The sequence below is a fragment of the Eleutherodactylus coqui genome, chromosome 6 (genome assembly GCF_035609145.1).
Source record: "Eleutherodactylus coqui strain aEleCoq1 chromosome 6, aEleCoq1.hap1, whole genome shotgun sequence".
Lineage (NCBI taxonomy): Eukaryota > Metazoa > Chordata > Amphibia > Anura > Eleutherodactylidae > Eleutherodactylus > Eleutherodactylus coqui.
This window is the reverse complement of record NC_089842.1, coordinates 55,081,125-55,097,028: the sequence shown is the minus strand read 5'-3', so window position 1 is coordinate 55,097,028 and position 15,904 is coordinate 55,081,125. Positions and strand designations below refer to the sequence as shown.

Below are 15,904 nucleotides of genomic sequence, written 5' to 3'. Positions count from 1 at the left end.
GCCCCAGCTTTTGGCTCCTCCCCGTTATGACGCAGCACGCGTGATTGGCAAATTTTTTGGAGAGAGAGAGAGAGAGACATTCTCTTCCTTCATTCCTTTTCCCAGCGAACTTCCTCCAGAACACATGACCACCCCAGCCAATCATTGTTTTTCTTTTATAAGGCCTCCTCCATATGAGCGACAAAGTCGCACGATTTCCTCGCGATGTGACAATGCTACAAATCACATGTATGTGAAGCCTATGCTTTCCTATGGGTTCCTTCACATTAGCAATATTTTCTAGCATTGTGGGTTTTGCGATATGCAAGCGACCTGCGAGGCTTTGTAGCCCATGTTTACCTATGGAGCCTTTCTCTCTGTTGCAACACATCGCATGAAAATGCAGTTTTCGTGCAGTGCGATGCAACTTTGACAGTAGGGAATTCTACTGTCAAAGCTCTAAACTAAGTCCTAGCTGCAGGAAAAAAAATTTTTTAAAGTGTACATCACCTTAGAAGCGCTGTCCGGGGCTCTACTGCAGCTTCTTCCCGGTCCCAGGGACTGCTCTTTTTCATTTCTTCTGGCTGGGGATTGAAAAATCTCTGCCTCCTGGAAGCGCTGCCTCTGATTGGCTGACGCTTAGCGAATCAGAGCTAGTGCTCGATGAACCAATCACAGCCATTCATCGACAATGTACCACCACTTGCGACTTTGTAGCACTACTAAATCCGCGGTATCAGTGAGAAAACACAGTGATATCGCACGGACCAGCAATGCGAAATAGCTGCTATTTTCTCGCGGCGATGCTGTGTTGTCCGTGTGAAGGAGGCCTATAGGAGATTTGAGCAGCAATCCAACCGTGCTACAATTGGAGGTCCCTAATGACCCACATTATACAGAGCTTGGTACAATGGTAATAGCAGAACCAGCTTAGCCACACGGGCGCATACGGGCGCCGATGCAGCCGGTTCCTTCACGAAGAGGACGGCCGCACTGGTACGGCCGACTCTTCGCAGCGCCGGAAAAAAGAACACATGACCAGCAATAGAGCCGGTCATGTGTTCTTTCTGCCGGCGGTGCGGAGAATCGTCCGTACCTGCAGTGCAGCCGTCTTATCCTGCAGGAAGACAGGCCCATTGGCGCCCAGATGCGCCTGTGTGACTAAGCTCTCACAGCATCACGGTGATAGTATAATAGCAACATATTTCCATTACAAGTGTTTTATGGCCGTGTAATTTTGCCTCCATATTTGCATTCAATGGTATTATTTTCTATTCAGGAAATAAGGATCAGCATTTACCCAATAGAACATAAAGTCAATGACAGCGAATACGGAGGCAGAATCCCTCTGCAATGGAGGATCCACCTCTGTGTGCTTCCATATAATGGGAGGCGCAGTATGGCGCGGGCCCATAATAAAATATGCCTGCATCACTATGACAGTTCCTTCTAGAGTGACTCCATAGCAGAGCCAATGCCCAAATAATAGATCTGTTTGTTATCAGTATCAGTATCTGGCACGTACTGATGAACCTTCCGAGAAGAACAGAGTCTGCGCCTTTTCTCATCAAATTGATTTCATTGCGTGAGCATATTATTGTGAGCTACGACTAAAAGCAGCACGTCTGCAAGAACATAACATGCAATTAAGTTTTATTGAAAGTCTTCAGGAGGCACGTTCTCTCCGTCTTCGCCGGACCGGATTGGCTGTGTCAAATGCAGCAGCCAAAATGTCCTTGTTAAATTAGAAGGCCCTTATTTTTGCATGGTTAATTATATGTTAAGATACAAAAAGTGATGTCAGCATATTTCACAAGGAGGACAAGTTGTAACTGCGCAAAATTAACTTGTCAAAAACATAGAACTCAGTGTGACCTAAACAATAATGATTTTGCCGGTATGCTGTATGGCGGATACATGAATTCAATCATATAAAGGGGTTTACTGAAGTTAGAAAAAAAGGGAGTTTTTCCAAAAACAGCATAACTCTAGTCCATCGGCTGCATCTGGTATTCTATAGCAATGCGAGCCCGGATATGGACTGCTGTGATGCAGTATAGACCAACAGCACGTCCATAGAAACCATAGAATAGCTGTAGCGTGTCTATGTAGTCACATTTCAGAAGGCCACATTTCTAAAACTGGGTTATATTACAGAATGTGGATGGCAGAACATTTAGCTAAATGGGTCTGAAAAGGCGGTCTACTTTCCAAAAACGATTCCCTCTGCTCATCTTGTTCTAGTATTAAGTGCAAATTAATCACACAATATCTGTGCCTTTTCATATGCATGTGTGTGTATATGTATATATATATATATATATATATATATATATATATATATATATACACACCTCTTCAGATCTATTTAATTAAGCCTAAAGAAGAACCCTGAGTAGGTTAAAAGCTCGCTATAACGTCATGTATTTTTGTTAGCCATTAAAAGGTATCATATCTACAAGATTACTTGGTTTCTCTTACTGAGGAAATCACATTTTGCTCTACTGGCTAATACGGTACCAAACCTTTTTTGTTTTATAAGAAACATAATAACATACAACATGTTTCAACCCACAGGGGGGTCTTCATCAGCTAGAAATTTCTCCTAAAACATCCCACTTGTAGATAGCCACAACCAGTAAACATGATCAATATTAAAACATAAGGTGCTGTTAAAATATAAGACCATTATAAATATACATAAAGCATTACAGCAAATACAAATAATGCCTGTTACTGTGAGCTACCAGGCGCATCAATTCCTGTTGTCCTACGACCCCTTAGACTAAAAAATGTCACATATTCTCATTGGATTACTCAACGTGACCTTGTACCTCATTACCCGGGCTGGTATTCCCATCTTCCAACATTGTATCATGGCACTTACAAGCGACTCCCGTTTTCCAGGGTGCATGCATTTAGACTGATATCACCCACTTTCACATGTTTACAGGGGAATTTAAAGGCGGACTTTTGGGGCTTTTCCTATTGATCGTGGGGGTCTACCGCTCAGGATTTCTGTTGATCAGCTGATCCCTGGCTCTGCTCTTAGTGTGGACAGCACTAGAATCACATAATGTTGTACACATTGCAGCAGCCCAGTCCGGTACTACAGGCACTGCTCCCACTGCATCCAGTCTGAGATGTGCCTGTAGTACCAAACTGGGCCACTACAATGTTGAGAGCGCTGTCCTCTTCCAACACAGTCTTTACGCATGTTGGCAAACGCGATATCGCGCTCGCCCGTGTGAATGTAGCCGTACTGAGATGTGCAAACTGACCCGTTCTTTTTTTGTTTTGTCATAATATGAAAAAAATATTAATCCTTGATACAAAAAAGCCCCTGCCGTAAGAAGTCTATAGAGACTCAATAAAATACAGTACAAGCACCCAGGCCGGCGGATCGGACCAGTCCTGCTTGCTTCTCAGGTTGATATACGCCGTGTCATTAGACTCTTGCATTCCTCTCGCCCGCAGCGCAGGTGACAGACCATTATCACCTTATTAGCAAATCCGTCTTTACGAGTTGAAAACAGAGATAAACAAATGAGCTTCTAATGAGCGGCCTTCCTACATAAATAGCACTGGTGGCAACAGCTTACAGTCGGCCCCACAATTCACACAGGGGGATTAATGGGTACAGTGAACTTTAGAAGAAGCTTCAGGATATATTAGGGGATTCATTACATATGCCTCCCTCGCTACAGTATTAAGGCTTCAACAGACGAACGCATGCGCAAATATGCTCGGAGTGTATTTGGGCTTGTCCGCAGGGTCGCACCCTTCACCTTGATTTTTTTAACCTGCCATAGACTTCTGTTCTGCATAACACTCCGGAAAAATAGAGCAAATCCTATCTTTTCTCACACGCAAGAATTGTTCGCGAGAAACACGATCATGAGAACAAACCCATCGAAATCAATGGCTTTGCTCTATAACGTTTTGCGGGCTTGTGTTTCACGCACGCAAAATGTGTGCAAACACGTTCATCTGTTTAAGGGCTTATTCCCACAAGCACTGTTTTCACGGCCGATATACGCTACCATCTGATGCATTGGATTCCAATACATCAGATCACACAGGTGTATTCCTGCAGCGGGCAGGAAAGGTAGTCCTGGAACTATCTTCCTGGGTGGACTACAGCCGCTGCTATAGACTCCTATGGGAGCCAATGACAGCGACCGTAGAAGGGAGGTGGGAGGGAGTTTAGCAGTGCCCCTGCCACGCCCCCTCCCATTGCAAACAGCTGGAGGGGAGGAGAAAGAAGGTGAGTCGGTCAGGGGGAGGGGATGGGGAGACAGCGTAGCAGAGCTACGCTGTCTCCCTACGCCCGACGGCATATACATCGGGGCTGTGCATCACTTGGTGGCATATATCGGCTGGCCGAGAAAACGCCGTCCGATATACGCTCATGTGAATAAGCCCTAAGCCTGTAGGCTGGATTCACACCGGCATATTTGCACACCTATTTGACCATGACAAAATACGCATAAAATAGAACCCATTAATTTCAATGGGTTCGTTCAGAAAACGCAGACTTTGCATGTGCAATTGCATCACGCAAAAAACACCCCGTAGATTGCTCTATTTTCCTGCGCATTTGCACAGGAAAAGGACTGATCTGGCGCTCATTAAAGAGTTTGGCCATTTCAATGTGAATTCTTTTGTGCAATCGCAAAAAGGACAGTAAAAAAAATGCAGTTGCGTGCGCAAATATGTGACTTGCACTTCACAAAAATATGCGCAAATATGCCCGCACTCATCTAAAGCCGGCCATAGGCCTGTGTCACACAAGTGTATGCGTATTTGCGCCACATTTTTGCACATGTGGAGTATTTGCGTGCACAACAGCGATTTTTACTGTTGTCTTTGAACAGTAATGAAAGGGCCAATTAGTTTAATGAGTTAAGAAGTGTTCCTTTCCTCTGCGCCATTGTGTGTTTGTGCATGATGTGTGCGTGCAAAAAGTACAGTAAAAAACAGTGTTGTGCAAACACATACATCATGCCCGATACGCAAAAACTCAGCGCAAATGCACATAAGTGTGACACAAGCCTTAGGATTGTTCCCTGTAGTAGCATCCATAAAGTAGTATGGGGGGGGGGGGGGATTACTAGACGGAAGACCGTACATTGTTTGAGAATGAGCCCACTATATAAAAAAATTGCCTCTTTAACCCCTTCCTTACTCCAGCAGCTATTTTTGGCTTTATGATGTGATTATTTTTTCCATTTATGTAAATCTTTGTTTCGTCACATTAAAGTCCCATAATATTTTTTAAAATTTTTGTCAAAAGAGGTTTGTGAGGAGTTGCTTTTATGGTACAAACTGTGGTTTTTGCAGGGACCATTTTGCAGTTCATGAAAATTTTTAATGGCTTTTTACTCCAATTCTTTCTGAAGTGGGATTAGCAAAAACAGCAATTCTGGCATTATTTTATTATTTTTCTACTGGGTTTATCACGTGGGTTAAATAATGTAAAGACTGCATAGTTCAGGCCATTATGGACGCAGCGATACCACTTTTCTGTGGAGTTTTCTTATTTTTCCCCAAAGTAAGACAGAAAAGGGGGCGGAGCCTTTTATTGTTTTCTTAATATATATTTTTTTATTATGTCATTATACTTATTTGCAAACTTTTTGTCCCACTAGCGAACATGCTTGTGCACTTCTTAATTTCAGTGTATTATGCCTGTAGCCATAATGCTGACAGACATCCTATTACGCCTCTGCAAGATCTAATAGTTGTACTAATATGGCAGACCTAGGGACCATTGTTGTTGATATATAACCCTAAAATTGAAACAAAACATAAAGAATGTGGGGATATGTGTGTGAGATTCTTATTCGCCTCCTCAGTAGGTGATGAATGTGCCATGCAGAGCTTCTTGCATACTCCACATACTTCATTTCAAGGAAAGGAAATCACCGCAAGTCTTTGCTTGTCCTGAAACACATCACCTAATCAAACAAAGCAAACGTTCTTCTGGGATTCTGCGATGACGTATCCACAGATCATCCGGCTACAAGGAGAGGTTTCAGCCATGAAGAAATTAGGCCGTTTGTGATCTAGTGAGAAGGCGCGCATTGCTACAAAGTCAGACACGTTCTCAAGCACTTTGTTGCAGTCTTGCACAATACGTTGTACATAATGACAATTGTTCTATTGGTAACAATAGGATGGACTTCTCTTTGTCTAGCAAGTTTTTATGGTGGTCTTACTTTGTGGGACTAAATTCCTTTTCACATGTCTGAGGGTAATGAACTCCTGATCATAAAGTTCATCAAATTTGGAAGGTGTTCATAACACAGAAGGGGAAGGCCCGGGAATATGGTTCTCAGATGGTCATCTGAGTGCCTTGTGTAGGGTATGATGGAGTTTCTTTGCAGTCTTCCTTAGTACCTCTAACTGTGGATTGTAGGTTACTACTAGAGACACAGGTCCATTTCTTTCCTTCTCTGTGTATCGGAGTAGTTGGCTTCTGGGTATCTTGTTGGCTCTGGTGATTGGATCATCGATTGAGGTGGGATGGTAGCCCTGATTTAATATCTTTTTTAGATGATGTAAATGTTCCTCCCTGTACGTTGGGCTGAGACAGATCTGGTTGTATCTGATGGCCTGGCTGTAGACGATGGACTGTTTGATGTGTTTGGGGTGGAAGCTGTCCCATTTGAGGTATGGGGGCCAATCAACAGGTCTTCAGTACCGGGATGTTTGTATTTAGATGTTCTGAATTTTTATGGTGGAGTCCAGAAAGTTCATTTCTGTGTCTGAGTAGCTCAATGACAGGTTTATCGTGGGGTGAAATTCATGAATTCAGTTCTGCTCTTTTGTGTATATATGTGTTTCTTCAGATATTTTGTTATACCATGCTACATGAAGAGGCTAGTTTTAGAGAAAGTGTGGCCTTGGGCAAAATTAGAGATGAGGCACCAAACACTGAAATACTGCATAAACCACACAGTCGCATTCAAGATATTCAGGAGGCAGAGTGCTGCAGTACTGAACTCTTGTACTTCCAGGAGTGCTGCCAGGGTTTTACATAAAAATATTAAAGGGGTTTTCCAGGGAAATACTATTGATGACTTATCCTCGTGATAGGCCATCAATAGTTGATCAGCTGGGGTCTGTGACTCGGGACCCCAACTGATCAGCTGAGCTGGCGCATGCTGGCAGGGCCACAAATACACAGAGGTCGGAGTGTAAGCCGAGTTGAAATCAATGAGAGCTGTGCCTGCAGTTATAAACGCCGGCCACTACACGGACCTCAGTGCAGAGGCTTCTGCTCTGACCTCTGTATTATTGCGGCACTGACAGCATGCGTCCGCTCAGCTGATCAGTCAGGGTCCCGAGCAACGGACCTCAGCCGATCAACTATTGATGAGCTATTCTGATGACAGGTCATCAATAATATTTCACTGGAAAACCCCTTTAATGTACATTTCCAGTCATCAAATACCAAAACGAAATATTACCACAACACAGGATTAGATATTTCCACCATATTGTTTTTGAACAAAACATACTATTTAATGACTGATATTACCACCACAGCGTGCCCACTACCAGTACTGCTATATAGTGACATGGGGGGGGTAGAGGTATGGGAGAAAGGAGAAAACAGCTTCATGAACTGAAATAAAAACTTAAAGGGGTTGTGATATTAGACAGAACCCATAAGGCTGGGGGTCACATGGGACGGAATTTCAGCACAATTCTCATGGAATGGCCGCACCGAAAAACTGCAAGAATTCCGCTGGAAAAGAGCAGCTTCAGAACCTGCTGCCTTCAGCTTCAGGCTTTGGAGCAGTTTCGCTGTCGGCATTCCGCTGCGGAAAAGAGAAAAGAATTGACATGCTGCGGAATTGAATTGGCTGCAGCGTGTGAACAAGACTTCTGCTAAATCTCGTCCACTTTGCTGGCTAATCCCGGGATTAGGAGCCGCTGGCAGAATTGCCATGGGGCATTTTTTGCTGTGTTTTCAACCACTCCAAAAAAAATCTGTTTTAAAAAAGCTGCATATGTTCTTCCCAAACTGAACGCAGTTTAAAAAAAAAAAAGATGCGTGTATTGTTAAAAAACCATATGCATCTTAGGAAGCCGCATGCAATTTTTAATAACACATGCGCGGTTTGCAATAAAATGTGTTCTTGAAAACCGCATGCATTTTTTTAATGCAGGTTTTCTTCTTTACAAATATTTTTTAGTGAGTTTTATAATAAAGACACAAAAAAAAAAAAACTACAGAAAGTTGACATATTTGTTGCGTCAGAATACAATGTCTGTACCGTGACAAAAATATTAATTGCAAAGCAACTGCAATTGAAAACTAATATCAAAAACCCCATGTGTGAACACAGCCGTAAGAACGTGTCGCCCGGCACATACAGCACCTGGTACCCCCGGCTAACAGCTGATTTTGAATGAGGGAACCACTGGCAGCCAAACATTTCCTGAACTTTATTGGAGCTCGTACATGTATATACATACTTGTTCACACCCATTGACATCTTGTGTTGAAATGTGTTGGGCTGTAACCCTTTCACTGCTGGAAAGATGACATGATCCTCACACAGCAGTGAAGAGTTTGGGGAGTTTAAGGGCATCGGAGGTTGCGTATTTGCACGTGCATTTTCTACTATACTTTGTCCCAGCCATAGAAATGGCCAATTAGTGCAATTACTTCCACAAATGCGCAGGAAAAAAGAGCACAACGTGAATTTTTTTGTGCGACAGAATTGCACACGAAAAATACGCACTTTGGAACGAACCCATTTAGATCAATGGGTTCTATTCATCACAGATTGCCAACGCAAATACGGTTATGTGAATCTGGCCTAAGGATAAATATTCCATGGCCACTGAGCCCTGTAGCAGGTATAGTATATATAGTAGGGCTATGGAGTGGAGGGATACATTACACACTGAACCTACTGAGGGATTATCAACAGGCAACAGCTTAGGGGCCTTCTGCAGTGACTGGAAAAAGGCAGTACAATATCTTTTGTAAGTTCATGGTAGTAATGAAGGGGGCGTTTGGGCTCTCCAAGCTTTTGGATCCCACAATTATGACACCTGCATCCCCTATTGCTATGCTACTGCTCAGAAAGGCTGCTGCAACCTGTCTGTATATTTGCACATTGACAAGTCAAGTCAGTGCCTCAGATTGCATGGGGGCCTCCTCAGGGATGGAGGCCCTGGGCAATTGCCAATTTGACACATCCCCCATTTAACCATCCCTTTTACCACCCAGCCATGATAGTACCAAACTTTTTTTTTATTTGGTTGGCATAATAGTAATTTTAAACAGCAAATACTTGTTGATTCATGGGTTCTTGTTTCCTTAATGTCAAGAATTGCTATTAGTTTCCCATTAAGAAAAATGTAACACAGAAAGTGTTGACTTCTAAAATGATGTATTTCATGTGGCTTCCAACGATGACTCAAAGATGGATGTGGCTCACAAGGTACAAAAGGTTGAAGACCTCTGCTTTAGGACATGTTGGCCAAAGCCAATCCCAAACTCTGATTCCATTTACCAGTATAAACAAGAAATGGCACAGATATCATTAATGGCCAGCCTAGGGTGAACAGGCTATTGAGCTGTCAGTCTCAGCTAGTGCCATCCACAGAGGGGAGCCCCTTTTTTTATTTCACTATGCAGCCCCCTCCTCTTTATAGGCTCCTGGTGCTGATGACAGTAATACTACATGTAGCCAGAACAACACAACAGTATGTCTCCTTTGTAGTGAAGCCAGTTAATTAACACAGTCTGTAGGCAGTGCTTGCCCAGTCATTTACTTTGATGTCTCGAAAACATAATGGTTAATTGTAGAACTCATTAGTGCCCTTTCAACAACTCCATAGCATATCAGTCTTCGGTACTGGAATTCAGTAGGTAAATCTAGCAGAGGCGCAGATGATGTCTCCGGGACAAGCTGACAGACTTAGATATTTAATATTTTATCTTCCTTCCGTGCCTTCCCGAGTACATATCAACACGCCAAACAGCTGTCTAGTCCATTCCAGGGGTAATTCTGTTCCACCTTGGAAAAGTGTATAAACATCCTCTCTTCATTAATTATTGATGGCTTTGTTTATGGCGTCCCATTAACATTTATTGTAGGGGCAAATAAGTTCCCAGATCAATATGAAAGAAAGGTAGTGTGTGATACTTCAGAGACAAAATGACAGAAGCAGCAAACTGTCATCTGTAATTAGGTCAAGCTATACTGCAGGCGAGGCCAATATAGTCTTATATACTAAAAAATATTAAATCAGGGCATGCTGGAAGATCAACTAAAGCTCTGATTACTGCTGTGTTGATGCTGCTGAGCAGTAAGGTGACAGCTCTGCTGTAGAAATACGGGTTCTGTTACTGTATTGGGAGATCGCTGTCCATTAGAATTGTAGGGGACCTTTCATATGGGTGGAATTATTATTATGGGTGGAATTATTTCGCCAGTACACACCACAACAAAAATCAATATCCGCAGGTGCTCAGCCATATGATTGGTTGACCATGTAATACATGATTGTGTCAAGACAATTCTGCACCAAGGTCTGCAGGTCTTCAGTCAGATGAATGGGTGACCATATAATACATGCTTATGTCAAGACTGCCAATGCCGGAAGAAAAGCAAAACACAAAAAGAGTCAGCAACAAATAAATGCTAAGATGCATGTAAGCCATGGCTGCAACAAATACAGTAACAGAAACACCTGCTTCAGCACTCATACACATTTAATATCTGTATAAAATTGCACAGCTGTTTACACTAACCACACGAAAATGCACATTGTGGATGGGCCCACATGTTTTGATCAAAAATGTGTGCTAATAACCTTAACCCCTTAAGGACATGGCCTATTTTGGGCTTAGGGACGCAACAATTTTTGGCAGATTTTCATCTCCATTTTTCAAAAGCCATAACTTTTTTACTTTTCCGTCAATGCGGCCGTATAAGGGCTTGTTTTTTGCGTGGCAAACTGTAGTTTTTGATGGTGCCATTTTTGGGTACATTGACTATATCGTAAAACTTTTATTATTTTTTTATGATAGCAGGGAGAGAAAACGCATCAATTCTGCCATAGATTTTTTGGGTTTTTTTTTTACAGCGTTAATCATGCAGCATATATTACACAATCCATTTTTTCTGCGGGTCGGTACGGTTACAACGATACAAAAATTCTTACATTTTTTTAAGGTTTTGCCTCTTTTCTGCAATAAAAACCCTTTTTTTGGAAATCTATTTTTTTTCTAAATCGCTGCATTCAAAGTCCTGTAACTTTCTTATTTTTCTATGTACGGAGCTCTGTGAGGGCTTATTATTTGTGAGACAAGTTGTAGTTTTTATTTTTCCATATTGGGGTACATACTGCTTTTTTGATCACTTTTATTGCGTTTTTAGAATTTTAAAAATTAGCATTTTGCCTCAGTTTTTTAGCGTTTTTAATGCTTTTTTCTGTGCAGAATAAAAAGCATGTTCAACTTATTGCACACGTTGTTACGGAGGCGATGATACCAAATATGTGGGATTTAAAAATTTTTTTACCTTTTTTATGCTAATATGAGAAAATGCACAAGAAAAGGGTTTTTTTAACATTTTTTTACATTTTTATTTTTTGTACCTTTTTATTGTCTTTTTTTTACACTATTTGTGTCCCTCTGGGGGACTTGCAGCACAGCACTGATGATCGCTGTGATAAGGCATTGCAGGACTTCTCTCTTGCAATGCCTTATCGCTTATACAGCTATCAGAGGCATTGGCAATACAGGACGCCGGTATCTAGCATCCTGTTGCCATGGCAACCAGCCGGGCTCTCTGCAATAACATTGCAAGAGCCCGGCAACTTCACAGAGGGAGCGCACTCCCTCTGTGAACCCTTTTCATGCCGCGATCTACATAGATCGCGGCAGGGAATAGGTTAACAGCGGGGGGCGCATCTCCGATACACCCCTGATGCTGCAGTGGGAGGCCAGCTATCAGGGACAGCCAGCTCCCGCTGCTGGATAGCGCGAGATCTATTATGATCTTGCGCTATCCCTAGGACGTAAGTTTACACCTTGTTGCGGGAAGTACCCCACTGCCAGGACGTAAACTTACACCCTGGAGTGGGAAGGGGTTAAGGTATTTGTTGGAAGTGCTGACATTTTGTTTTTCCTTGCATGTACATTTGTGTCTGAGTTGTCGCCTATACTTTTGTCAGTACTATATCTACCCATCTGTCCCAAGGGCTCCAGTGAGAGTATATAGTCTGGTGTCCTGCTTTCCCCTGAGTTCATTTGGAAGCTTTTGACCCAAAAGGTTTCCCTGGTTGTGGTGCATGGGCCAACATGTTTTGATCAAAATGTGCACTTAAAAACCTTGCATTTGTATGCAGTTAGTATAAACACGGTAACAGAATTGCAATTTCATTCAGCTAATAAATATGTATGAGTGCTGAAGAAAAGTGTTTCAGTCACTGCCAAAGCAGGGGACAGTGTTTGGTTCATAGATGGAGTTCCTAGGCAGGAGACTCCTCTCTATTCAATTCAACAGGGCAAAGAGTTGTCCCGACAGGACAAGGTCTTTTATCCAAGAAAGACATCACGCATTTGCCTACCTTTTTTTAGGCTATGGCACAGAAATGAGAAGAGACAATGAACAGCTACATTAAGAATGTGTCGTTAGTATGCAGACATTAGGGAAATCGCAAATCACAATATTCATTCCAGGTGAACCAACAGCATTTGGCTTAGTCTATCATGCAAACTGAACATTGCAACTCATTACCATTCCACTAATTACTATTTTCTCATTTTGTGAGCCAAGAATGATCTTCAGTTCTGTTTAGCCTCTTCAAATTTGCATATCATACAAAAAAAAAAAAATGCCTTCAGTTTGTGTTTCCGAGTGCACACAACCGTCTGTGAAATCCAGATTCCCACTAGTAAACTATTTTCGGTTCATTATTATTTTTCCCTTCAAATGACCATTTTGGAAATGGCCTTCAGAGTTTTTGTCAGTCGTTAATGAGCTCCTCAGTGCTTGGTTTGTTTGTCAACTGATTAAAACTTCAGCTACATCAGCAGTAATCAGTCTGTGCGCATTAACACAAACTCTCAAATGAGGGTCTAAAGCCGAGGAAATGGAATGCTGCAGAGACTGTGCGGAATATTAGATTCAAGTATCAAGTGTTCCTATGTTTCGGAACTAATAAAACTCTATTCACTGTCAAGAATGTGAGATCAGATGCTTGCCAATAGCTGAAACAGATATTCAGGAATGGGTAGGTTAAATCCTCTATAATACAGTATAATGGCATTACATGGTAAGGAATGGGGAATTCACTGGACTGGGAACACAAAAGGAAGGGCATACCTGGAGAAGAAAGCAAGCATCTAATAGAGATCCACATACTGAGCATTCTTGCTTCAAACCAGATGGCAACTGTAGTCATAGAGGAATCTTAGTAGGTTGAAGAACTGTAATTACAAGGACGTTTTGAGATCAAAAAGCCACAAACCACTCACCAAAGGACTGTTATGGTGTATAATGCTTTCTAGTGCCTGCGGGAATCTCCTGGGAGGCTCAGAACTCACAAGTATTGGTTCGTTAGTTTAAAAACAGGAATGCAACAGAATTGCTCATGGGGATACTGGTTCTCATTGAGGAGACTTATTTTTCAGGCAATGCTCAATGGGAAAAAAGTATGTAAATGAGCACGTCAGCCAAACCAGAGATCTTCCAAAAGGAAAAGCGATCTATCGGCAGCAGTTTCGGGGATCTTGCCCTTCATCGGTACAGTGCAGGGTTCTGGTTGACCTGATGAGATGTCTTCAGGTGCTCATACACATTAGACACAAGTAGGGTAATAGTTAGAGTTGAGCGAACATACTCAGCAGAGCTTGATGCTCGTTCGAGTATTTGCATGCTCGATGGTGCTCGTTATTCGAACGAGCATCAAGCCGTGTTCAACCGTGCCCAAGTTTTTGGCTCCTCCCCGCTGTGACATGCCTGTTTTGGCCCCTCCCTGCCGACACAGCATGCGTCAATGGCAAATTTTTTGTCTGGCAGGCAGGGGAGAGAGAGAGAGAGAGAGAGAGAGAGGGGGTGGAAAGAGAGAGAGGGGGGGGAGACAGAGAGAGAGAGAGAAAGGGAGGGAGAGGGAGAGAGAGAGCGAAAGGGAGACACGAACCTAGAAGAAGAAAAAAATAGCTCGGCACCCAGCGTCCCACATACATAAATGCTCGAGTCTCCAATTGTAGTCAATGGGGTTTGTTACTCCAGTAGAGCTCTCGAATTTTACGAAAAGCTCGACTCGAATAACGCGGACCCGAGCATTTGGGTGCTCGGCTCGCTAATCTCAAGTAATAGTTGATCAGCTGTTGAATGGTTGATCATCTGGTGAGCGATAGTTTCATAGATGCAACTACACATTTTTTGTCCATACTGACCAATATAATCGTTCAAACTAACTGAACATATTCACTGAAAATGGGTGAAAAACGAGCAATCTTTACGGAAATGTTTTTTTCAAGGCTCTTTTGTGTTAGAACGAAAGATCTTTCATATGAATATTGGCTGAACATTTTAAACCAGGTGAACTTCTTACCAGACGATGATAGTCTTTTTTCTTTTATCCTTCCCATTATTTAACAGCTGGTATACGTTCTTTATAGGGTCCAGTATTTTAGGGATAATGTTTTACTGGGTTCATCTATATGCTGTACTAACACTGGTTGTTTGTGTTAGAGATACACTGCTGGGAATGCTCTTTATGACCAAAAATGTTTGGTTCTAACCCAGCAGTCATACGAACACTTTGTGTATTGATTATACTGCTTGAGTCTGGATGTAATATCGTGCCATAAATCTGGATTTTGATTTGCTGTAATAAAACTTATGACCTAATTGTAAGTATGGAAGAGTGCTATGGATTTTCTCTGCATAAGGGCTACATGGATAAGTGCGGCCAAAATTTGAAACTGACAGAACTCAGGTTAAACTCGGACCCATTGAGGGAGTTGTCCGATTTTATTTCTTTCAGTTTTGAGCTCCCCCATGCTCAAAACTCAATTCTTGCAGTATGTTATCCATGGCACCAGTGCATCATTTCTGTTCTCCGACACCATGATATCTAACTATGATGTCACCAGACCTACTGACCCAGTCATTTCCCATAAGGATGTCATGTGGGCTTCTAATATAGAAGCCCCAGCATGTTTAAAGGATGCCACTGATGACATCCGGTGTTGGAGCCTCGTGTATAAACAACCACACAACCACGGCAGCAAAAGTGAACAGAGGACTGGAGTGGCGGGAAAAAGCAGCGGGCAGGAGATAAGTATATATCTATTTTTTTTAATTTACACGTCTTCCACCCCACGGCCACCAATGCATATATAAATCAGAAAACCTCTTTAAAGTCAATGCGTGTATTCACATGCACAATTCTTTTCATGGACCGATTGTCCGTGTAAATAAAATCGCAGCATGTCCTATTCTGGTGGGATTCTCGGGCCAAAATCACCTGTTCAAGTCAATGGTTGCGTTAAAAAAACTAAATGCACTCACATGGCATACGTGTGCATTCCGTGTGCATTTTTTTCACGCACCCATTTCCTTTAATGGGAGTATACATTTACATTTATTGGGCCACCGTCTGGCTTTTTTGACACACGTGAAAAACAGATGACACTTGGATGAGACTTGTGCATTGAAAACGTGAAAACTGTTGTAAAATGCACATACACTCACAGTGAAGTTGGCCCATTTTTCACTGACTGAAATTGCTCTCACCCATGTGAATACAGGCTTACATTACGTGCACACTAGCCGTAAGTGTAAACTGCGCCCAAGAGGCTCCGATGCAACTGACATTGGACAGGACACAGACCTATATTTTAAGCTGCTCCTCTATGGACGGATCTTACCATTCT

General features: G+C 42.4%; 1 protein-coding gene across 1 annotated transcript in view; it reads right to left on the bottom strand.

Moving 5' to 3' along the window:
* Positions 1-15,904, bottom strand: part of PLCH2 (phospholipase C eta 2) — a 699,861-nt gene that overhangs the window by 640,735 nt on the left and 43,222 nt on the right. The window lies entirely within an intron of this gene.